The sequence below is a fragment of the Cetorhinus maximus genome, chromosome 7, assembly GCF_964194155.1.
Source record: "Cetorhinus maximus chromosome 7, sCetMax3.hap1.1, whole genome shotgun sequence".
Lineage (NCBI taxonomy): Eukaryota > Metazoa > Chordata > Chondrichthyes > Lamniformes > Cetorhinidae > Cetorhinus > Cetorhinus maximus.
The window spans coordinates 46,812,103-46,837,888 of NC_135885.1; the positions used below are offsets into that span (position 1 = coordinate 46,812,103).

General features: G+C 45.4%; 1 protein-coding gene across 6 annotated transcripts in view; it reads right to left on the bottom strand.

Moving 5' to 3' along the window:
- sgcg (sarcoglycan, gamma) overlaps window positions 1–25,399 on the bottom strand; it is an 827,414-nt gene extending 802,015 nt beyond the window's left edge. For 4 of the 6 annotated variants that reach the window (XM_078545436.1, XM_078545435.1, XM_078545429.1 and 1 more), the window contains exon 1: window positions 24,892–25,398. The gene's annotated coding sequence lies outside the window, so the exon portion shown is untranslated. Of the gene's footprint in view, window positions 1–24,891 lie in introns of all 6 variants that reach the window. The other 2 variants (XM_078545431.1, XM_078545427.1) reach the window with 2 other exon arrangements.
- Window positions 25,400–25,786: the final 387 nt, after the last annotated feature.

The window sequence follows — 25,786 nt, forward strand, 5'->3', positions numbered from 1 at the left end:
CTATATCGATGTGAGCCTGGAACCTGGAATGCCCATTGATAATGGAAAGACGAGGGCACCATGATGCAGATCTCTGTCTCATCAGGGTGCCTGGCTTGCAAACTGACAGTATAATGACTTAAACTAATGACATGTCCTTCTTCTCCCTTTCAGGCTCACCAGCAGCCCCTCACTGTGAGGAGTCTGAAGACCCAACCCTGACCCCAAAGGACCAGCATGCTGACCATGCACCAGCATCACACCCTCTCTGTCAAGCAGGCACCAGCGCAGGTATCAGCACCTCGGTGGGCATAAGGTCTATTATCACATTGGTGAGGGCACTTCACACTCGCTCGAGGTGCAGAGGCAGGGAGTGCCCATGGCATGGCAGCTGGAGGACTGCTGGGGACCAGGACAATGCTCAGTCGATGGCTGATGATGGGCCTCTGGAGCCGTCCATGAGGCAGCAGCTGCTGGATGTCCAGCAGGGTGTGCGGGGGGATTTGAAGGAGAATAATGAGGGAGGCCATGGTGTCCGTTGTAGAGGAGTCCACGTGGAGCATAAGCACTGCTTTGACCCTCAGGGCCAAGCGCAATGCCGCCTCCATGGAGAAAGTGGCGACTCTCATGGAGCGGCTCTTCCAGGGACTTAATCAGGGCTTCCTGTGGATGCACTTGGACCTGCAAGCACTCACACAGGCAATGACTTCAGCTGGTCAGTTTAGTGTGGGAGATGGATTGGGCACCCAGTATCCCATCAATGGATCAAGGGAGATCCAGAGCAACCTGACGTTGGCGCACGAGCTGCCTGTTGTCTCTGCGGGCTCCTTTCAGTGCACTCTGGATGAGGGCAGCAGCTCCTCCGCCCCTCTTCCAATGACCGTCGCATCTGATGAGGCTGCGGCAACTGGGGAGATGCCAGCCACGGCACTGGCCGCTCCCTCCCAGGCAGGGCCAGCACATGCTCCACAGGCCAGAGGACGCCCGCCAAGGTCAAGGCCAGCAGGACAGCTCAGTGAGCAGGCTGTCTCCCAATACCAGTGCCAGCGAGGGGGAGCAACTAGACGTAGCACTGGAAAGCGAAAACATAAAGCACCTTAAACATAACACGGTCTGATCACGGGTGATATTTGTTTCCCCCATTTTTCTGTTTTTTTTAAAGGTGTGATGTAAAACACTGGTCAATGTTAATTTATGCAATGTTTGTCAGTCAGCAACGAATGAGATTTTTTTTTTGGCCTCTGGATGCTTCATTTTCTATGTAGGTGCAGGGTAGGCCATGATGTTTTGATGGACGTGTGACTCCATAAACTTTATTGCACTGGCACATAGTGTATGTGGTTGACCAAGGAACTGGTCCTGTCAGGTATTGAGTATGGATCCGGAAGCCCTGGCCTGTGGTGGTGGTTCTTATTTGGTAGGCTTTTGAAGGAGCATTGGATCAAAGCTTCCCAGGTGTCCTGCCTCCCTGAAGGTTGCCCAGGTCTGTGTCTATGCCCTCAGCGTTATCCTGACCGTGCCCGTCCTCGGACTCACTACTGGACTCATCGTCTGTTGCCTGTGCAGCTGCGTCAAGATCTTCTTCCTCCAGTGGGTCCCCCCTTTCCAGTGCCAGATTGTGCAGCATGCAACCACTATCAGCGACACACGATCTGGGGGGTATTGCAGTGTGCCCACTGAACGGTCCAGGCATCAGAAGCACATCTTGAGAAGACTGATGGTTCTCTCTACCACCGCCCTTGTGGACCCATGGCCCCTGTTGTACCACTGCTCAGCCTCTGTCTTTGGGTGGCGGAGAGACGTCATGAGCCACCTTTTGAGCAGATAGCCCTTGTCACCCAGCAGCCATCCGTCAAGCCGGGCTGGAGCACTGAAGAGCCTCGACACCTGGGAGCGTCTGAGGATGTAGGTGTCATGGAAGCTGCCAGGGTATCTTGCACAGACTTGCAGAATCTGCATCCTGTGGTCACACGCTATCTGCACGTGCATGGAGTAGAATCCCTTCTTGTTGACAAAGGCACCCGGCTCACCCACTGGCGCCTTGATGGCCATATGTGTGCAGTCTATTGCACCCTGGATTTGGGGGAACACAGCAATCACTGCAAAGCCTCTGGCTTGTTCTGTCTGGCTGGCTTAGTCCATATGGTAATGAATGAAAGTTAATGCACACCTGAACAGCGCTTCTGTCACCAGCTTGCCACAACTGTGGACAGCTGAATGGGAGACTCCACACAGATTCCCTGGAAAGAGCCAGAGGCATAGAAGTTTGGGGCCACCATGACTTTCAGAGCCACTGGTGTGGGGTGTCCACCCATACAGTCAGAGCTGATCTCAGGGCCGATCCTCTGACAAATGGAGGTCACTGTCTCTCCTTGAGAGACGGAGCCTCCTTCGAAATTGTACCTCGGACATATTGAGGTAGCTGCATCGCCGCCTGTAAACACTGGCAGCAGGATAGTAGCGTTTTCTGCTGCCTCTTCCACCTTGGCCTTCCTGCTGGTGCCTTTGCGCCCTTGTGCCTGCGCCTCTCCTCCCACAGGTCGCTCCCCTGGAAGCTGAATAGAGACATCTGGCCTCCTCCCCCTTCTGGTCCTCTCTTCCTCCTCAGAGAAGGTGTTCCAGCAGAGACCACAATCCCCATTCCCAGGGTAAGGGAAGGCTGTCTGATACCTGCAAAACCCCACACAGAGTATGAATCCTCCGGGGGCCTGGAAGACAACACTGAGTCCTGAACTGAAGCCTCTAAATGCTCTGAATGCAGCGCTGAAGCGAAATGAAGCTGTCCTGTTCACAGAAGCAATCAGCAGCAAGTGATCGCCAAAACTATTCACTATTCGCTTTGTGAAGCCCACTGACCCCTCTTATCCTGCCCGTGGATGAGGTTTTACCTGTGCAACGGCCTGAAAATCACACGGGCTGCAAGACAATTGGTCTCTCAAGGGCCTTAACTAGCCAGTTAATTAATGGCGGGCATGCCTCCGTCTTCATTGCGCGCCTGCCTTGCGAAATATCGCAAGAGTGTGCATCAGACGAGCGTCCCGAAGCCAACGTGCTTTATTTCACACACGGGCATGTTGGGCGCGCACCCACACACCCAGGGTAAAATTCTGCCTATAGATTTGTGCCCAGGAAGATTTTGTTTCCTTTAGTCCTGTATATGACACTACAATCTCATTAAAATAGCTTGCTGATAACTCTACAGCATGGACAAAGCCATGGTGCAAAGAAACAATCTTGTATTAAAAACTTTCCTGGCCGCAAAAACTAGAAGAAACTAAGACAGATGTCAATATAGCACCATCTTTCTCTAGACAACAGTGACAGGCTCCTGAAGCTGTTTTGCCATGGCCCCTAATAGCCTTTCGCACTGACGAAACAAGGAGATGTGAAGAAATGTTCAGATCACATCAGTTAACAGGCATGTAGCAAGCTAAAAATAAATCTCCTAACCCCTGAATTTCAGGATACTACAAAAGGGAGCTAAATGCTTCTTATTGACCCACATCAACAATGTGTATGCTATATGCAGCACTGTCGTCTTCCTCTCCTGCCAGATTTACAATTTGTTGCATCTAAATTGTTCTTGGGATGTGGACAAGGCTGATAGGGAAATATCTATGACTGTCTCTGGTTACCCTGATAACCCCGATTTTAACTTAGGGCAGAGACCGTGCGATTGAGGCTGAGGCAACCGCCAATCCCCCATGTGGAATGAGGACTGGGAGATTTTAACTCATGTATATATGTATGCCAGATGAGATAGGGGTGGTAGATCCCTTTCTCTGAAGGACATTAGTGAACCAGTTGAGATTTTATAATAATCCAGCATTGTTTGTGGTAATTTTTCTGGTGCTAACCCACAAATTATCAGATTAATTAAATTTCACAGCTTGCCATGGTGGGATTTGAATTTACAATGTTTGGGTTACTAGCCCAGTACTATTAACTTAATCAGTATAGTTAAGTAAACCTGAAATTATAACACCTTTTATACTGACAATTATTATTTTGTATATAATTACCATGGTATGTCTATATTTGTGGCATATACATAGAGGTAAACAATGTTGTTAATTTATGCAGAGCACTATATTTTGAGACACCAGTCTCTAACACATTCTCCTCACAACTCCATAAAATCAATGGAAAGCTGTGTGCTCCATGAACATCTAACTCTGATTCACATCAAGTTACTAATTTCACTCATTTAGAGAGAACCATGTGTTAATGGACGTGTGATTTTCTTGCCGTGGAAGTTAATTATTTTACCCTACTAGCTTTATGATCTCTCTATGACATATGCCATCCCAAGCCAAGAGGCCGAGAAAGTAGCCACTCCCATCTTTTGTTGATCCTAAACTATACCCAGCCACTAGGAGATGCATAAGAGCAGTCCAACATAATTCTGCCTCAGATTTCTCTTCTCTCCCCACACAGACTTCTTGGTATTCACCTGATACCATGGATTGAGTTAGAAATTCACTAAGTGCCAAGTGTCTACATATGCTAAGCTAAGTTCCTCCAGGCTGTAACATAAGCACATAGAATTTTGTCTATAAAATCCTTTTTGTTGAGCTAAACAGGCTTTTTAACTATTGTTTTGTAAAAACACCCAAAAATGATATTTGACATATAAATGATAAATGATATATAAGCAATATGGCACTAGGGCTGGGGATAATGGGAGCTATACCATTGGGACCACGCTAGAAGCAGTGTTCTGTTGAGTCCTATAACTAGAGTGATGGAGAGGGCTTTAAACTAAATGGTTGGGGCAAGGGATCAAGTGAAGGAAAATGTGATAGATTTAAGGTAGAGGACAAGAGAGCAAGGTAGCAATATGGGTAGTGAAAATCAGAGCATGGCAGGAAGGAACGGAGTGTACAAACTTAAGCATGCACCAGCAGATAAAACAAGAGGTTGCAAAAATAGTAAAAAGACAGAACACAAGGCTCTGTATCTGAATGTACATAGCATCCTTAACAAAACAGATGAATAGTCAGCTCAAATAGAAATAAATATGATCTGATAGCCATTAGAAGCTGCAAGATGGCAAAGTTGGGATCTGAATATTCAAGGGTACTTGACATTTTGGAAGGACAGGAAGCTAGGAAAAGGTGGTGAGGTAGCTCTGTTAATTAAGGATGACGTTAGTACAATAGTGAGAGATGACCTTAGTTCTAAAGATGAAGATGCAGAATCAGTTTGGGTGGAGATAAGAAATAGCAAAGGTAAGAATTCACTTGTGGAAGAAATTTATAGGTCCCCTAATAGTAACTTCCCCCTAGGACAGGGTATATTGGAAGAAATAATGGGAACTTGTGAGAAAGTTACGGTGATAATCATGTGTGATTTTAATCTACATATAGATCAGAGGATCAGATTGGCAAAGGTAGCCTGGAAGATGTGTTCATAGAGTGTTTTTGGGACAATTCCTTAGAGCAGCATGTTCTAGAGCCAACCAGAGAGCAGGCTTTTTTAAAATATTCATTCATGGGATGTGGGTATCGCTGGCTAGGCCAGCATTCATTGCCCATCCCTAATTGACCTTTGAGAAGTTAGTGGTGAGCTGTCTTCTTGAATCGATGAAGTCCATGTGGTATAGGTACACCCACAGTGCTGTTAGGAAGGGAGTTCCAGGATTTTGGCCCAGCAGGATTCCAGGATTTTAGACTTGGTAATGTGCAATGAGGCAGGATTAATTAATGACCTGATAGTGAAGGAACCTCTAGGTGGCAGTGATCATTACATGATTGAATTTCACATTCAGTTTGAGGGAGAGATGGGTGGGTCTAATGTTTTATCTAAAAGCAATTATAAGGGTATGAAGACAGAGCTGGCTAAAGTGAACAGGGAAATTAGGCTAAGGGATAGGTCAGTGGAGAGGCAGTGAAGGAGATATTTCAGAACACTCAGCAAAGATATATTCCACTAAGAAAGAAAGACTCTCAGAGAAGGACATACTATCTGTGGCTAATTAAGGAAGTTAAAGATAGTATCAAATTAAAAGAAAAAGCATAAAATTCCTCAAAGATTAGTGCAGGTCAGATGATTGGACAGAATATAAAAAAAGCAAAGAATGACTAAAAAAAAAGCAGGGAGAAATTAGAATATAATAGAAAGCTAGCTAGAAATATAAAAACAGTAAGAGTTTCAACAGGTATTTATGAAGGAAAAGAGTAATTAAAGTGAGTGTTGGCTCTCTAGAGATAGAATCTGTGGAATTAATAATAGGAAATAAGGGAATGGTGGATGCAATTAATTGGTATTTCGTGTCTGTCTTCACTGTAGAAGACACAAATAACATCCCAGAAATACGTATAAATCAAGGGAGGGGGGAATTTAAAACAATTACAATCACCAGGGAAAGGGTACTGGGAAAATTATTAGAGTAAAGACTGTCAGGTCCCCAGGTCCTGATGGACTTCATCCTAGGGTCTTAAAAAAAGCGTCTGCTGAGATGGTCGATGCCATTGGTTTTAATTTTCCAAAATTCCCTAGATTGTGGAAAGGTCACATTAGGTTGGAAAGTAGCAAACATAACTGGAGGAAGACCAGAAAGCTGGAAACTACAGGCCAGTTAGCCTAACATGTGTCATAGGGAAAAGTTAGAATCTATTATTAAGGAGGTTATAGTGAGGTACTTGGAAACTTTAATGCAATTAGGCAGAGTCAACATGTTTTTATGAAAGGGGAATCACGTTTGACTAATTTATTATAGTTCTTTGGGGAAGTAACAAGCAACGTGGATAAAGGGAAATCCGGAGATGAGGTGTACTTGGATTTTCAGGAGGCATCTGACAAGTTGCCGCATGAAAGGTTACTACACAAAATAAGAGCTCATGGTGTAGGGGGTAACATATTAGCATAGATAGGGGGTTAGTTAGCTAACAGGAAACATAGGGTAGGGATAAATGGGCAGTTTTTGGGTTGGCAAGATGTAACAAGTGGAGTGCCACAAGGGTCAGTGCTGGGGCCTCAACTATTTACAATCTATGTCAATGACTTGGATGAAGGGACCAAATATATGGTTGCTAAATTTGCTGATGACACAAATACAAAGTAATGAAAAGGAGATAAGGAGTTTGTGAAGGGATATAGATAGGTTAAGTGAGTGGGCAAAAATGTAGCAGATGGAGTATAATGTGGGAAAATGTGAACTTGTCCTTTGTCAGGAAGAATAGAAAAGCAGCACATTATATAAATGAAGAGGGTTTGCAGCACTCTGCGGTACAAAGGAATTTGGGTGTCCTGACACAAGAATCACAAAAGGTTGGTTTGCTGATACAGCAAGTGATTAGGAAGGCTGATTGAGTGTTGTCATTTATTGCAAGGGGAACAGAATATGAAGATAAAAGCAAAATACTGTGGATGCTGGAAATCTGAAACAAAAACAGAAAATGCTGGAAAAACTCAGCAGGTCTAACAGCATCTGTGGAGAGAAAGACAAAGTTAATGTTTCAAGCCTGTATGACTCTTCTTCAGAGCTAAAGAGAAATAAGGATGTGACAAAATTTATACTGTTTAAGGGCGATGAAACAGGTGAAGCTGGAAAGAAGGCCAGCGATAGTTGGAGGCAAAGGAGAGATTGACAAAGATGTCATGAACAAAAGGACAAAGGGGTGTTAATGGTAGTGGTAAGGGCTAAAGGAGGTGCTGATGGTGGCATAAAGGTCAGAAAGCAGAACGTGGTAATAGCAGGACAAGGGTAAGCACTCTGGAAAGAACAACATGAACAAGTGACAGATGGCCCATGTGGGGGTGGGGTGGGAGGAGGGGACGGTGGTGGGGAAAAGATCGAAAATAGGATGGAAGGTGGGGATAAAACAATGAATAAAAATGAAAATAAATAAAAATAAAAATAAGTGGATAAAAAATAAAAATTTTAAAATAAAAATGAATATTGAAAAAAGGGGATAAAAAGGGGTGAGGATGGAGGAGAGAGTTCATGGTCTGAAGTTGTTGAACTGAATGTTAAGTCTGGAAGGCTGTAAAGGGCCTAATCGGAAGATGAAGTGCTGTGCCTCCTGTTTGCGTTGGGCTTCACTGGAACATTGCAGCAGGTCAAGGATGGACATGTGGGCATGAGAGCAGGGTGGTGTGTTGAAATGGCTAACAACAGGAAGGTCTGCTTGTGGACAGACCGAAGGTGTTCTGCAAAGCGGTCACCCAATCTGCGTTTGGTCTCTCAATGTAGAGGAGACCACAATGGGAGCAGTGAATGCAGTAGACTAAATTGACGGAGGTGCAAGTGAAGCGCTGATTCAACTGAAAGGAGTGTTTGGGCCCTTGGACGGTGAAGAGAGAGGAGGTAAAGGGGCAGGTGTTGCACCTTCTGCAATTGCATGGGAAGGTGCTGTGGGAAGGGGAATGAGGTGTTGGGGGGTGATGGAGGAGTGGACCAGCGTGTCCTGGAGGGAATGGTCCCTATGGAATACTGACAGGGGGGTGAAGGGAAGATGTGTTTGGTGGTGGCATCATGCTGGAGTTGGCTGAAATGGCAGTGGATGATCCTTTGAACGCGGAGGCTGTTGGGGTGAAAAGTGAAGACAAGAGGGACCCTATCATGGTTCTGGGAGGGAGAGGAAGGTGTGAGAGCAGAGATCCAGGAGATGGGTCGGACATGGTTGAGGGCCCTGTCAACCACAGTGGGTGGGAAACCTCGGTTAAGGAAGAAGGAAGACATGTTGGAAGTGCCTTTTTGGAAAGTGGCATCATCAGAACAGATGTGATGGAGGTGAAGGAACTGAGAGAATGGGATAGAACAGAATATAAAAGTAGGGAAGTCTTGCCACAGTTGTACAGGGTATTGTTGAGACCACATCTAGAGTACTATGCAGAGTTTTGGTCTTCTTATCTAAGAAAGGATATAATTGCATTGGAAGCAGTGCAGAAAAGGTTCACACGACTGATTCCTGAAATGAAGGGATTGTCCTATGAGGTAAGTTTGGACAGGTTTGGCCTGTATCCATTGGAGTTTAGAAGAACGAGAGGTAAGCTTATTGAAAGATATACGATCCTGAGGGGACTCGACAGGGTGGATGCTGAAAGGATGTATCCACTTATGGAAGAGACTAGAACTAGGGCACACAGATTAAAAATAAGGGGTCTTCCATTTAAGACGGAGATAAGGAGAAATCTTTTCTCTCAGAGAATTGTTAGTCTGTGGAATCCTCTTCCCCAGAGAGCAATAGAGGCCGGGCCATTGAATTTATTTAAGGCTGAGTTGAATAGATTCTTGATTGGCAAGGGAGTCAAAGGGCACAGGAGGTAGACAGGAAAGTAGAGGCCATGATTGAATCAACCATGATCTTATCAAATAGCGAAGCAAACTCGAGGGGCTGAATGGCCTACTCCCACTCCTAAATTGTATATTTGTTTGTTTGTATAATGAGCTAGAAATTGTTGTTGCTGCATCTGCCATTAGTTAGCGCTGTCCCTACATTTCAGCTTAAAAATGTTCTTCCCACAAAGTTGCTGAAAATCTGAACCAATAACAGCGCAGCAAGAGAAACAGATTATCCGAGCCTTCAGTGACCAGGGAAACCATCACAGTCTCTGCTTATCCAATGAGATTTAAGGATTTGTGAATAAACACAGGCAGAACTGAGGAGGGTGAATTAAAGAGGGTGAATTCAATGTCAAATCAGATATGGAAAGATAAATAAAGAATGGGAAAGGAAATTGAATTAAAAGAGGGAGAGCAACAAAACTAAAAGGAAAGGTATGAAAACCTGCCCAGAAAATTAAAAACTTGATAGAATGAGACTGCACTATTTGTAATAGTTAAGTTTAGGTGCCAGAAAAGTTGACCAGACTGTTTGCAACGTTAGTGTCCTCCTTAATCTTGAAATGGCCTTCTGACCATACATTTGCACTATCACTGAGACTATCTACTTTCCTCTGTAACATCATCTGACTCCATCCCTATCCCAACTCATCAGCTGCTGAAACCTTCATTCATGCCTTTGTTACCTCTCTAGACTTGACTATTCCCATGCTCTCCTGGCTGGCCTCACATCTTCCACCCTCCGTAAACTTGAGCTCATCAAAATCTCTGCTGCCACATCCTAACTCCCTTTCCCCCATCATCCCTCTGCCCACTGACCTTTATTAGCCTCTGGTGTGGCAGCACCACAATAAATTCTCAGCTTTGCTGCTTTCAAATCCCCCTATGGGCTCACCACCCACCCCACCCCATCTGTGAAACCTTCCCCAGCCCTACGACCATCCAAGATCTCTGCATTTCTTCAGTTTTGGCCTCTTGCACATCTCTAATTCTATTGTTTACCATTGAAGGACATACCTTCATCTGCTATAAGCCCTTAGCGCTATTCCTCTCTCGCTACCTTTAAAAAACTCCCTAAAAACTGACCTCTTTGACCGAGCTGTTGGTCGGCTGTCTTGACATCTCATGTTAAGTGCCAAATTTTGTTTGACAATGATCCTGTGAAGCACCTCAGTACATTTTACTATGTTAAAGGTGCTACATAAGTGCATCTTGCTATAGATTGACAATCATTAACACTTAGCACATTGATAAAATGTGCTTATACTCGTCGCAAGATTAACCTTTCTGTGACAAGTACACCAAGCTCCTAAATAAATTGAAGGCTAAGGAAGGGATACTCTTTTTGTGAAGCTAACTGTGAAGTGGTGCAGCTCAGACAGCAACTCTTGGATGTTCCCGTTTAACCATACATCTGCTCCTCTGCTAAAGTTCTTGTCCCCTTTATCCATAAGTAATAGCGAGGGTTATTAGCCTTGTTATCATGTTGACAGCAAATTCTGACCCAATATTTTAATTTCATGTTCCACTGAAGCATAATTAATTTTCAATACATGTAGGCAAATACCAATAGGGAAAAACTTTAAAATATTAATAGCAGTCAAACTGAATTTTTAAACAAATTTCTTGAGGCATCCTAATATTTCTGAAATGTTCAATGAGAATGTAATATTGTTACTTTTCATGAACCTGAATTATTCAAAAGTATTAGAAAAAAAGCTGGATAAGATTTTAAATTATATGGTTAGCCTAATTTGTCTATTTTGCATTGGTATGAAACCATGGGCAGAATTGTCCCAGATTTGCACAAAAGTGCAGTTGCGGGCAGGAAAAAGAGCATTTTACCCGCTGACCGCAATGGCAGCATTTTGCGCCATAACATCCCATTCCCAGTGCGACCCGCCTCATTAATTATACATTCACGGGGAAGACGCTGGGTCGATGGCGGGCAGGCACAGGTTTGATCACCACACTGTGACCTCAGCGCTTCCTCGCTCCAGGCGCCATATTTAAAGTGAACCAGAGCGCAGCCTACTTCATGTCTTCAGAACAGGACTGCTGCAAGCGAGAGATGGCCCAGAAAGCAAAGAAGACGGCAGCCCCCAAGTTTAATGGCACCTCTCTGGGGCATCTGCTGGACACAGTAGAGGGCCACCATGATGTCTTCTACTCCCGTTCTGGCTGCAGGAAGTCCACCAGTGTCACCAATCCGGCCTGGGAGGCAGTGGCAGTGATGGAGGAGGTCAGTTATCGAGTGCAGGAAGAGGATGAATGCTCTTATCCGTTCCATCTCATCATTCTCAACTCACACACTCACAAACCCATTGCACACCCATAGGGATCTCACACCTCAAGGGACAACACCACTAACTCCCACACACACCCTCACATCCCCACCAGGCTCATATCCTCTGGAGCTCATGTCCTCATCTTGTCCATGGGTCTGCTCACCACACAAATATTCCATGCAGTGCCATGGGTCCTGGTCACACTCTCTCCATCTGTTTTCATGCAGGATAAGCCTGCTCACATCAGCAGGAAGAGGTCCCTGACCCAGAGTGGAGTGGCCCACATTAGATCCCTCACTCACTTTGAGGAGTATGCCATCGCACAGATTGGTGAGGACATGGATTGTGCCTGCGGCGATGGGGAGGTCGGTGATGATCACCCACCTGAGGATCCAGCACTACATCATCCCTCTCTCAACGCAACTGAGTGCTGTCTCTCTGCCTTTGACTCTGCTGCCATGCACTATTTATCTCTACTTTGGTTCACAGAGAGCTCTGCCAAGCGACTGACACCCTCAGCCAGCCAGTCCCTCAGCTCCATCCAGGTCCTCACCTCCAGCCAAGAGGACTCCTCCTCCATTGAAGAGCTGGAAATAAGCAGCCTGGAAGGTCCATCACGGCGCTTACCCACACCCTCCACCAGTGCAGAAAAACACGCCTCGGTGGGACCCAGATCTAGATCAGGCTCAGGTTCACAATCTGGTGGCCACCTCACGGACATGTGTCCGCAGCAGGAGGAGGCAGGCTCAGCCGAGCTCCCCAGCACCTCGAGGACTGCTGGGGAAGAGGCATCTGTGAGGTCTGGTCAGATGATGAGCCTCTGGATTCGGCCTTCCAACTCATCGTGGAGAGTCAGCAGAAGGCGGGGGAACACCAAGCAGAGCTGTTGGAAGCCCGCAACAGAGTGGCACATGAGTTGGAGGCATGCGTCCGCCTGCTCTCTGATGAAGTCGTGCCCACATGTGCGTGCATGGAGATCTCCATGGGAAGTTGTAGGACACCATGGAGACCCTGGTCCAGCAGAACGTGGAGATGCACGCAGACCTGCACTCCATCGCGGTAGCTGTGGGTGAGTTCCTGCAGTGGTAATGTGAGAGGGAAGCAGGGCACCTCGACGTCCCTCCAGGTGCCCCTTCCCCTTCCCCTCAGGCCGGGGCCCTCAGGCACCCGAAGGAAGGAGGGGCAGCAACTGGACACCCCTGGTTCATGTTCTCAGGAATCTCAGAGGCTGCCTCTCCCTCCAAGTACCTTTTGCCTATGACCCCCTCAACCGTGTCCTCTGTCACCGCAAAGGAAGCAGCTGGTCCATGGCATGGCAGCCAAAGCAAGCCGGGACCCCAAGGCCTCGGATCTCCAGAGGACCCATGCCAAAGTCATCAGAGGCAACAGGGCCAAGCATTGCACAGGCTGTCTCCGCCCCTGCTATGGATGTCAGGGTAGCACCTAGAAGAAATGGTATGCCTGGAAATGCTAAGAATTTTTGATTACAAGTGGTTGCATTGGTGAACATATTTTGTCACTTTATAATCTTAAATTATATTCACTTTCATTGAACAATGTGCAATGGTGTCTTTCAGCTTCATTTACAGCCTCCACGAGTCCTCCCTCTGCATCCCCCCCCCCCCCCCCCCCCCACCCTCCCCTACACCACTAGCAGTTCAGCTGCATGCAACCGCACCATGAGTGATTCTGGAGGGAGAAGTATGTACGCGGCAGGGCCTTTGGAGACTCTTGTAAGCACTCACCCATGCATGCAGAAGCCTTCATCCATCACACTCATCTCACTGTCCCAGGCATTTTCAATGTTGCCTGCTGGAGTGCGCTTTCAGTTGTCCATCTGAGCTGACCTGCATCTTCATCCACCCACTGACCACACTACCATGCAGCACCTGTGCCCGCCCAACATGAGGCTCCACTCACGTTCCATTTCGACAGCCACGATAGCCCTTAAGTTTCCTCTCAGCTCCCCTGTCCATTCTGCCCCCACCATTCACCCATTTCCTTTCTCCCATCACTGTTGATCCCCCCCCGGCATCATCTTCCACATCTCCACTGTCATCTACCAATCCAAACCCTTTTCTTTCCAGGATGTCCAGGTGAATGAGCACATTCTCTACCTTCCTGAGAATTTCACCCCTATCCACACTCACCTCCCTGATCTCCTCCTTCCCACCCCCAGGGTCCGTATCTGCCTTCGAGTCCCCAAGAACCACCCTCGCCACCCCGTCTACCACTACCATCACACCCTAACCCTCCCACTCATCTGGCTCCCTCTGCCCCCTCTCACCATTCCCTCCTATCATGCCCACCCTCAGTTTGCTCCCCAGGAGGTAGCCACTGACTCCACAAACCCCCCCCTTGTACTTCACCTGGACAGCCCCCACCCTTACTCCCTCCTCCACCCTTACCCCCTTCTCCCCCCAGACTCCTTTCTCCACCCGGACTCCTTCCTCACCCCAGGATCCTTCCTCCCCTTGCACTCTTTCCCCCATCTAAGCTCCTTCCCCCCACCGAACTCATTCCTTCCCCAGGAGTCCTTCCTCCCCCACTCCAAACTCCTTCCCCCCTCCGAACTCCTTCCCTTCCACCTTCCTCCCCCATTGCGCCTACCTCCACAGTTGCCGCATTCTCCCCCATTACAACCTCCCCCTCCGAACCTCACCCCCCCCTCCACACCCCGATATCATTATTTCCCCCCTCCCAACCTCACACCCCCCTCCACACCCCACCCCGGTGCACCTCCCTCTCCACCCCCTCGACGATCATCCATAGCAGACCATGGCCAAGACACTGATGTCCCGAAGCAGACTCTCGCGGAACCTTCCACCTTCCGTGAGCTGCTTCATGGCGGAGCCATGTCCATAAGAATCCACCCAGCATGCTGTGGACATCCCTCTAGGGTCCGGTAGCTGTAAGGCTCCAGCATCTTCTGCTCTTCAGATGTCTGTGATGTGAGAAAGGCCCTGACGGTAAGTCCCGACTTCTGCACGTCACACTTGTCCAGACGTGTTCTGGGCCGATGTGTTTTCCTGTCGACGTGGGGCAGTAAATTTAACAGTGTTGGGAGGGGTGGGGGGGTCAGGGGGCGGTGGGTTGATTCCGACAGGCAGGCAAGATGATGAAATGCAAATGCATTGAAATTAGGTTCCCAATGGTGCACGGTGTGAAAGGTGGGCTGCCATTGACAGGCAGAGCAGACGCTCGCAAACTGGTTTCACGATGGCGCTCTTGTCATATTATCTACTCACGCCTCCCAAGAAGCCCGACGCCAATGGGGGCAGAAAATTCCGGCCCATTTTTCACCTTTCAATAACTTAAATGCTATTTTCTTGATGCAAAGCATATTTTTCTTAATGTCAGAACTTAATTTTGAAAGGGAAAGGATGTTCACATTGTAAAGTGCATTTTCTTCACATTCATGCATTTAGCAAGGGAAATACACTGGACATCTGAAATTCCTATCACCTTAAACCCAATGACAAAGCAGTAACTCTCAAGCTAAGAATGAGAGACGAAATGTGAATCCTTCACATCCTCATAACGTGCCTTAACTCTAATCTCAAAAGTCTACTCTCCACTTTTCCAAAGCAAAGTTTCCATGTTTCATCATCTATCTGTTTGGCTTCTTTAAAGAAGACTCCTGAATCAGTACCAATTATCAGTACCAGTTATCAGTACCAGTTATCAGTACCAGTTATCAGTACCAGTTATCAGTACCAATATGAACTACTCTGTCCTGCAGGTCACCCGGGAACTGGTTTGAAATTCACTGTCTATTTTTATTTGAGCTTCTTAAGAGCACAAAAAGCTTGCTGCATAATTCTCAGTCTGGATTAGATTTTAACCCAATTACATTGTTAGAACTATTTTTACTCTTGACATTTGGCTTCCTTGGCCCAGGATCCTTAGGTCTGTATTGTGGAAATTATTAAAATGAGCCTGCCCTCAAAAAGTTGGCTAGGGTAGAGAGGCCAGGCATTGGGTGGACTGATGTCCCAATCTGATGTTGTACTGGCATTACTGTTGGGATGGAAACCGTTCCCATTGTATGGAACCGATCTCCAGGTTAACTTACACCTTGTCTTTCCTAAAGGGAGACAAAGCAGTGTCAACTTTGCCACAAAGCAACTCATCAGGTTAGAAACCAAAGAGTTTGACAAAGCCGGCACACAAATTTTGAGCCATAGAGCCACATAAATTCAGCACAGAAGGAAGCCGGTTTGCACGATGCAGTTATGCCATTGCTGACTTTCCAACTGGAAGCACTTTAATCCTATTTTCTTCACCGTGTTCTAAACTTAAGTGTTTATAAAATATAGTGACCAACGTCGAACCTAATTTTTGAACAGGAATGCATGGGGGCATGATGAAAATTAGAGCACAGAACTCACACCCCATTCTCACTGCCGATTCCCCTGAGTTGAGACATAGATAGCCAAAGTGGCCTCCTGAAATGGACAAGTCAGGGCCCTATGACCAAAAGTCAATTTCCACGCGGGGGATGCTCAGTCCTGTATTCACCCAACACAACTGGGAGTTACTAATTGGATTTGGAAACTGACATTTCCAGTGGTTTAATGGAGGACAAACCTGCAAATAGCCAAATTACTGGCATCTTTCTAGAGATTTGTTGGAAGTTTACTGAAAATGTTTTCTGGTGTAAATTGGGCTTTTCTGTTGCATTTTTCCCATTTCATCATTCTCTGAGCACAGACAGCTGCTTGCATTCCTGGGAAATGTGAGCATTAATGACCATTCGTTATTGGTTTCAGCAAGCGGCAAAACTGGACCAATAGCAGCAACAGCTGGAGTTTTAAGAGATGGCACACAGTCTTGTGAGGAGCCCAGGAAGGAGGATAACTGCTGCCTTATCCTCCAGTGAAGAGCTTCCCACCCACTGACCATCATTCATATACATCTCACCTGGATTTGCTGTGTCCACAACTGTGACACTCTGCAGGCAACAACATCAAGTGAGAGTGTTTTATAATTTAATTGTGTTAACAAATGGCAAAAGAAATAATAAACCCATAGTGCCTTTTTTACGTCATTTCTCACTTAATATGCTACAACAATGAGGTGCTGATGCAGCAGCCGTAAAGGGGAAAGTGGAAAGCTGTGGTGCTCAGATGAGAGTCTCTGAAATGCTTGTGGTCTCCATGATTAAGATCATTAGAAATAGGAGCAGGAGTAGGCCATTCAGTCCATCGAGCCTGCTCTACATTCAATAAAATTTTGGCTGATCTGACTGTGGCCCTAGCTCCACTTTCCTGCCTGCCTCTCCTCCTCATAACTCTTGGCTCCCTTGAGAATCAAAAATCTGTCTAAGTCAACCATGAATATATTCAATAACCCAGCTCCCAGTCCTCTCTGTGGAAGAGATTTCCAAAGACTAATGACTCTCTGAGAGGAGAAATTCCTCCTCATCTCCATCTTAAATGGAAGACCCTTTCCTTTAAACTGTGCCCCCTAGTTCTAGATTCCCCCAAGACGCAAAACATGCTCTTAGCATCTACCCTGTGAAGCCCCCTCAGGATCTTATGTTTCAATAAGATCACCTCTTATTCTTCTCAACTCCAAACAGTATATGCCTAACCTGCTCAACCTTTCCTCATAAGACAACCCCTTCATCCCAGGAATAAGTCTAATGAACATTCCCGGAACTTCTTCTCATGCAAGTGTATGCTTACTAGATTAAGGAGACCAAAACTATACACAGTACTCTAGGTATGGTCTTACCAAAACCCTGTACAATTGTAGCAAGACTTCTCTACTTTTGTGCTCCACCCCCCTTGCAACAAATGCCAACTTCAACTCTAGCCTCAATGATTCTGGCTGCTAACTGCAGTATCCTTGTTGCTGGCAAGGTAGCCTTGGCCCACCTAGCTTCCTGGAACCAGGGTGGATGCTAGTTGAAGGAAACAGCTGTGCTGCCATCATGAGAAAAAAGCTACATCCATTGCACCATGATCACTTGTACCATTGCAAATAACCTGTGGGACAGCAGATCGTAGGAGGTCTATGAGGTGATTGAAACTACTGAGAAATCATTCCCTAGCCTTTCAAAGGCAATCGGGCTAATAGAGCCTACAGCCTCAATCACACCTGTTTGAGCTTTTATCAAAGATGCTAAAGCTGAAGCCACAGCTGGAACTCTGGACCTGGATAGAGGGCCCAGCTGCAGCATCCATAGAAATGACCACACACTCTATGGCACATTGTGCTATGTTGAAATCTTGCGCCAGAGTAGCACCCGAGCTGGAAGCAGATTTCATCCTATCCAATAAAGTACAGCAGCTCTTGGTCAGACAGTTCAATGCTTCAAGCAATTGCTGGTACACATGGAGAATCTTTCTTTTAGGGTTGGCCTACCGAAGTTTGTATCTATGTCCTTTCAGCAGCATATATGACCCGTGCTTGCCCTTTGACTGACCACTTTCTGGTTTGTTCTTCCCATTATTGCTAGCTCTTGCTCACTGGTGCTGAGTCATTGACACTGTGCAGATTTCTCTGATTCACTCCCAACACTACTTAGGATGCTGATATCTATGTTGGTGCTTGGGAAGGATGGAGTGAATGATGTTGCATCTTTGCAGTGGTGGGTCCCCCTCCATTTCTCATAGGGCAGGACCCAAGTCATTTGATGAATCTGACAAAAGAGGAGGGGCATGGGTCAGAAAGTAATAGGATGGCTACATAATAGCAAATGAATGGTAGAACCATGCAGCCACACTGCCTGTAAATGTGATCGCTAGAGGAAAGAGAAAATATATGAAAATATGCAGACACCTTGCTGTACTTGCCCTCCAGTCTCACTATCTTGATGCTTCTCCTGTTGCCTAACATAAGTATCTCCAAGGCTTGCTCTTCCATTCTTAAGTGAGTGCTTTACGGAGGTTGGTCCTCTCCCCGATCCTCTCCCTTGTGTTATCAACTAGCTTGTTCTGCAGCAAGAGTGGGTATGAATTAGTGTGCACTTCATTTAAAGAATTGTGCACAGATCTGAGGCAGCTCCATATAGTGCGCATGCTGAGAGGGAGAAGCAGCAAGATGGTAAGTGATAATATGCAGAAAAGTAACTTGAATGTGAAATGTAAGGGTAGTTAGTGGTAATTTGAAGCGTTTTCTAATTATTACCAGGAAAAAGCAGAATACTGTTTGTGCTTGAGGGCTTCAGCACAAGTGTGTATGTGTGTCTTTGTGTGTGTGCGTGTGCCTGTCTGTGTGTGTCTGTGTGTGTGCGTGTGTGTCTGTTTGTCTGTCAGTCTCCCTGTGTGTGTGTGTGTGCATGTCTTTGTGTGTGTGTGTGTGTGTGTGTGTGTGTCTGTGAGTCTGTGTGTGTGTGATTAGAATGAGGAGAATTGGTGCGCTTGCCCTTTGTGGTTGGAGTAGAAACATGTGGAACAGGGGAGGAAAGTGTTGTGACAAAATCTCACACCGTAAAAAAGAGACATACAAACATACAAACAAGGAGCAGGAGTAGGCCATTCAACCCCTCGAGCCTGCTCCGCCATTTAATAAGGTCATGGCTGATCTGATAGTAACCTGAAATCTACATCCCACCTATCGCCGATAACCTATCACCCCCTTGCTTACCAAGAATCTATCCACCTCTGCCTTAAAAATATTCAAAGACTCTGCTTCCACCACCTTTCCAGAAAGAGAGCTCCAAAGGCTCACGACCCTCTGAGTGAAAAAAACTCACCTCATCTCTGTTTTAAATGGGTGACCTTTTATTTTTAAATAGTGACCCCTAGTTTGAGGTTGTTCCACAAGAGGAAACATCCTCTCCACATCCACCCTGTCAAGACCCCTCAGGATCTTATATGTTTCAATCAAGTCGCCTCTTACTCTTCTGAACTCCAGTGGATACAAGCCTAGTCTGTCCAACCTTTTCTCATAAGACAACCCACCCATTCCAGGTATTAGTCTGGTAAATCTTCTCTAATATCAAGTCATTATTCTCACCTTTGCCCTCTGGCTAGGGGAACTGCTCCTGTGTGCTGGAGATGAAACTTTGCATCACCTCCTTCCAGGCCTGCCCATGTATCCATCTATTGTTGGGGAAAAGAAACCGTCTTCGAGACATAACCAAGACTTCATTGCTTCATCACTGAAGCTAAGAACTCTTGGAGGAGACATCTATCATAGAAAGTTCAAAAGCTAGTGCCAACTTTTGTTATTCCAATGCTGTAAGAGATGCAATCTCACTCCAGGATTTAAATCGGTAAGCAACAAAATAAAAGCAAAATACTGTGGATATTGAAAATCTGAAATAAAAACAGAAAATGCAGGAAAAATCCAATAGGTCTGGTGGCATCTGTGGAAAAAGAAACAGAGTTCATGTTTTGAGTCCGATATGACTCTTCTTCAGAACTCTTAATTCTGTTTCTCTCTCCACAGATGCTGCCATTTTCTGTTTTTATGTAAATGGGGAATGTAATTTTATTTCAGTTCAGTATTGGAAGACTGCTGCATAGTTGGAGCTGCTGTCTTTTGGACGGGATGTTAAATTGTGGAAAAAGAGCCCATGCCACTATTTGAAGGCGAGAAGTGGAGATTTCCTAATGTTCTGATAATTCATCTCTCATGCAAAGACAGATTAATTGGCTATTCATCTTATTCCTCTACTTTGCTGTGTGTAAGTTAGCTGCTGCGTCTGCCTACATAACAGTAGCTGCACGTCAGAGGTAATTTATTGACCATGAAGTGATTTGGGTTGTCCCGGGGCTGTGAAAGGCACTATATAAATGCCAGCACTTTCTCTAATATGTGCTTAGACCATGAAAAGAAACAACAGTCCAAACACACTAACTCACATTTTCACTGGAGAAAAAGAAGTCTTTTTTCTTTAATGCTGCACTCTCCAGCAAAGTTCTCAAATGGAATTATTGAAAAAATGTATCCGACCAGTACAGTTTAACAGTCAGTTTAACTTGGCTGATGGGGAAGCTTTTAGAAACAATAATTTAGGACAAAATGAATAGTCATTTGTGCAAATGTGGGTTAATTAAGGAAAGCCGGTAAAGATCTATTAAGGGCAAATTGCATTTAAGTAACTTGCTTGAGTTTTTTTGACAAATTAACTGTTACAAATATAAAGTTTATAAGGTTGTAAAGTTTTAGGGCTGTCTCTTTAATTTAACAGTAAAATGGAGGAATGAAGGGAGGCATGTGACAAGCTCTGAGTTCTGCCTAACAGCAAGCCTGGGTGGTTTGTTGGTTTGTTTACTATGGGGACAACAGGGGTCCAAATCAATGGTCTTGCTGAGAAGGTGCAAGATGTTCACAACTGTGGCTGATGGCAAGCACATTTGTGCAGACTGTGTGTAGACTGTTGGTCTCCAAGTTTCACAGTGAGGTGTTAGGAATGACAGCTTTTATAAATGCTTATACTTTAAACTGTCTATTTAATTCCAAGTTAGGATGAAGTTGGGGATCTAGGAGATAGCTAATTGGCATTTCTTCCTGGATACAAGGCCCATGTGATTAACATGACAATGAAGATAGGCTTTGGGAAGGGAAGAGTCCATAGCAAACCATTGTAGTATTGGGTAACAGGATTTCCTACGTTATCACTGAACTTCACAGACCCAAGTGAGTCTGCAAGAATCTGAGAGAGAGAGAGAGAGAGAGAGAGAGTGAGCAGGAGATCAATACAGCTGGTCCTGCACCTGAAGCAGTGAAAATGCTGGCCCTATTGTTCACCACACAGAAAGCAGGTGGGTATTAGTACTCAGATTGAAGAGATCGAGTTTGTGAGGGTCCAATGGAGGCTGGAAGATTCATTAGCTTGGGTTAGAGAGAAGGAATCTTCAGTATAACCTTCACTGTGAGAGTCAGTCTGGGATTAGAAGTTACCCAACTGGGAAAGGGAAAAAAGAAGTAGGAGCTGAGAATAACTTAGGGCTGGTTCAAGGAGGAGGTGTCCACTTAAGGGACAATGTAAAGTATAAAGGTGGCATGGAATTTTTGGTCATTATAAAATGTTAAACGAGGAAGTTTTTTTTTGCAGTTTAAGGTAGAAGTTGCCTACTAAGTAATGTTTAGTCAATATTGCTTTTAGTTTGTTTGTTACAGTGAGTCTTAAAGTGTCATGTGACCCTTCTAGTTAGTCCTTGGAAATTCAATTTTTAAAAAAAAAAGTTACCAGTATCTATGGGCATCGTAACATAACAGAGATCATAGACCAGGGTAATGTGGTTGATGTGATGTACAAGGACTTCCGAAAACTACTTGATAAAGTACTGCACAACAGATTTATGAGCAAAGTTATAGCCCATGGATTAAAATGGACAATGGTAATGTGGATAGAAAATTGGCTTTGTGACAGGAAACAGAGAGTGGTGGTGAATGGTTGTTTTTTTAATGTGAAGAAGGTTTATAGTGGAGTTCCCCAGGGTTGGTGTCATAACCCCTGCTCCTCTTGATATATTTTAATGGCCTAGGCTCTGGTGTATGGGGCACAAGTTCAAAATTTCAGGATGATACGAAACTTGGAAATATTATGAATTGTAAGGTGGATAGTGTTAATCTTCCAAAGGACATGGATAGGCTGATGGAATGGGTGGACAAGTGGCAGATGAAATTTAATGCCGAGAAGTCATAGATTCATAGATTTGTTACAGCACAGAGAAGGTCATTTTCCCCGTTGTGCCTATACAGGCTCTCTGCAAGAGCAGTTCACCTAGTCTCACTCCCTACCTTTTCCCTGTAGCCCTAACAATCTTTCCTGTTCCTCTTCCGATAATGCTCCCATTCTCTTTTGAAAGCCCTGATTGAATCTGCCTCCACCACACTCTGAGGTAGTGCATTCCAGATCCTAACCACTGGCTGCATTTAAAAAATCCTCATGTTGTCTTTGCTTCTTTTATCAATTACCTCAAATCAGTGTCCTCTCATTCTCTATCCTTCATCAATGGGAACAGGTTCTCGCGCTCTCTCTTCTGCCTAGACCGCTCGGATTTTGAATACCTCTACAATGTGGTGGATAGGGAGAAACTGCTCCTATCGGTGAAAGAATGGAGAACCAGAGGACACCATTTAAAGTGATTGGCAAAAGAAACAACAGAGACATGAGGAAGAACTTTTTTATGCAGCCAACGGTAGGATCCGGACTGCACTGCCTGAGTGTGCGGTACAGATAGATTCAATTATCCTGTTAAAGCGAATTGGAACATTGTCTGAACAGGAAAGGCTGCGGGAGGAAGCAGGCACTAGCGAATTGCTCTTGCAGAGAAGCAGTACGGACACAACGGGCCGAATTACCTCCTTCTGTGCTGGAACCATTCTGTGATTCTGTGATACAGTCACAGTGATACATGTGGAAACGCATGTCTATCCCTGATTTGGGTGCGTTCCGTGTGCTAGTTAAAAGCAATGCCCAATTCTTCCTGAATATTTACCTGACAGTGCAAAATATTGTTATCAACTAAAGCGAGGAAAGTTGAGGTAGGAGAGACAGCTTGGGAGCACTGTCAGTCTGGGGCCAACTCTGGATCGGTGGTTTAAACCAGCCGCTCTCCATATAGTTTCGGCGCTGGGGAAGCCTCGCTTACTAAATGCCCTGTCCGCATGAGAATGAAGGACACCTAAAGGTGCCAGTGAGCTCATGTGGCCCTCGAGGATTCGATGTGAAAGAGTCAGTGATGGTACTGAAACCTAAAGATCTGCTGGCGTATCCCTGTGCCGGTGTCAATGTGAAAGAGTAGCCATGGTGCTGAAACATCAAGATCTGCCTGGTGCAGGTTACAACCGTACCGGCACAGGTATGCTCAACACTTCATTAAATGGCAGGAGTGGTTATTGTAAACCGCCTTTCCATATTGTTACGAACCGCTTTTATGTCACGTTGCCTACAGTTGTATTAAACTGAAAAAATAGTTTGGTTCAGATACAATCTAAAATGATGATCCTTTAAAAGTACCTGAAGACAATCGCATTACTGCTGCATGGAACAGCGTTCAAAACAAATCAAATGAATGACATTCAGTCAAGGGTTAAACAGGCCATTCGCTGCAGCTGCCAGCTAAGAGCTGGATAAAAAGGAAACTGAGCTTTATCACAGGCTCACGGACCTGCACTGCCCTGGGTCCCACCAACAAAGGCATTTCCCTGCCGAGCACAGCAGCCACGGAGCAAAGCTTCCCAAGCTTGAACCCAAAGTTATTTCAACAAACACAGCAAAAACGTAAAGCAGGCTAGAAATGTTATTTTTAACTTATGAAGGGAATCCAATATAACGATAAAGAATATCAGGGCACTACTGGTATTGCCAACAAATCAATATTTTGGCTGATTTACGAAGTGTCACGACAAGATTTGTTGCATCTGTTAAATGTATTTTATTGAGAGTCAGAGTCGGAGCCTGGAATATGCGTCTAAACACGGACTGGTAGCTTCTCACTATTTCACAACGTTTAATCTTGCTCCAATCCCACACGGTTCGTCATTATGCTAGTAGCACGAATAATAGATTGCTCCTTAACTTTGTTGTTTGTTGGGATGTGGCAGCGTTTGAACGCATCACACAGCAAACTAAACAAATATCAGTAGTTACTTCACACATCGGGTGTACAAACCCCTGGGTGCGGGTGAGATTTTAGTTTCTGGATACAGATACACACTATCGGGTGCAGCGATTGTGTTTGGTTTCTGTCTCCCTTTTTTCCCCCCGCATGCTGAACAGGTACCGAGTAGCGTTCCACTGAGAATGGATTGACTCCAAATTCTGCTTGGCGTTATAAATGAACAGAGATAGGAAAACGACATTACAGCCTCCCTGTGAATGCTGGTTCCTTCAGCACCAGCCACTATCCCCAACCGCCGTGTCTACATTGGCTCGAAAACTTGCAATAAAAGAAGTGCGGGCGACACAGTGCAGTCACTTCCTAGCAAAGATATTTGTGCAGTATTTCCCAACACGTGAAGTCGAGCTTTTCTCTTTAAAAGCCAATGCTAACGGTTCATGAGCAAGTTACGGTTCCCATGGGATTCGGGTGCGGTCATTTTGAAATTTTTCACAACTATAAAGCTGAAAGGCTATTGCTTTGGAATTTGATCGTAGTCCTGACTATTAAAAGTTACCCAAATATCACTGGAGTTATTTACCGACTGATGGCCCTGTTTGGAAATGCAGCGATAGTACACACGGAGATCACTTTGATCTTGTATTTATCTGCTTGCAATGTCTGATAGCATGTTAGAATACTTCTGGTTTTAATTTTGATAGTTTAAAAACATGATGGGTAACAAATGTGGCTGTTTATTACTCAGGAGCCCTCATCCAGGATAATTAATAAGAAAGCAGCGTAGCGAATACTGATAAAACCTTACCTGAACCCTTCTAGTCACCTGCGAGAATCGAGTCCCTCAGCTATTACGGGATAAGCCAGCAATAACAGGGTGCTCCGCAACAGTGTTATACAGTAACAAATTCTGACAAGTTCATTTTCATCATCACACCACGCCTTTACATGGTAACACCCGGCCTACCTAGCGGCAGATACGTTCATTTCTGTCCAACCATGCCAAGATTAATACTCCGCAATATTCACGCATCCTTCTCAAATTACATTTGCCAATCAGCTCTTAAAAACATTTAAAACAGACAGACTTCTTCTACACGTGGCATCACAATTTAAATAAAAAATCTCTAGTTTTTTTTGTGTGTGATTAAATCCTTGAAAATCCAGTTTATGACATAGAGCAGCAACAAGCTCTCATTCCTTTGCTCTAGGGCGAAACATTGAATCACATTATTGGCACAGCACCATATGATCCAACCGGTAAAGCAGCTCACTCGGGGGGGAAGGCTCCCCACTCCAGGCTTGGCAGCGCCTGCGCTCACCATGCACTCTGGGCTTTGTAGTTCATTGCCGAGCCTCCAGCTGAAGACCCGAGATCACATCGGCATTGCAAGTGTAGCTCCCTGAATGCACTGCCCTCCCACACCGGCTGCTGGAGACGCCGCTTTTTACATTTGTTTTTCAGCCTCTATGTAGCGGCATCTGAAGGAAAGCCTGGGAAAGACAGTGGAAGCACCCAGCCAGGAGCACGCTCACAAATGTCAGGCATTAACGTCGTTCTGGTTAATATTACCTCATTTTTGCCTTTAAAATTCTACTTTTGGGGTGTGATGTTCAATTGTTTGAGTCCTAAAATAGCTTTACAATGCGTCTCACTCGTCTCCTCACAGCTCCCCGTCGGCAGTCCCTCAATTAAGTTACCA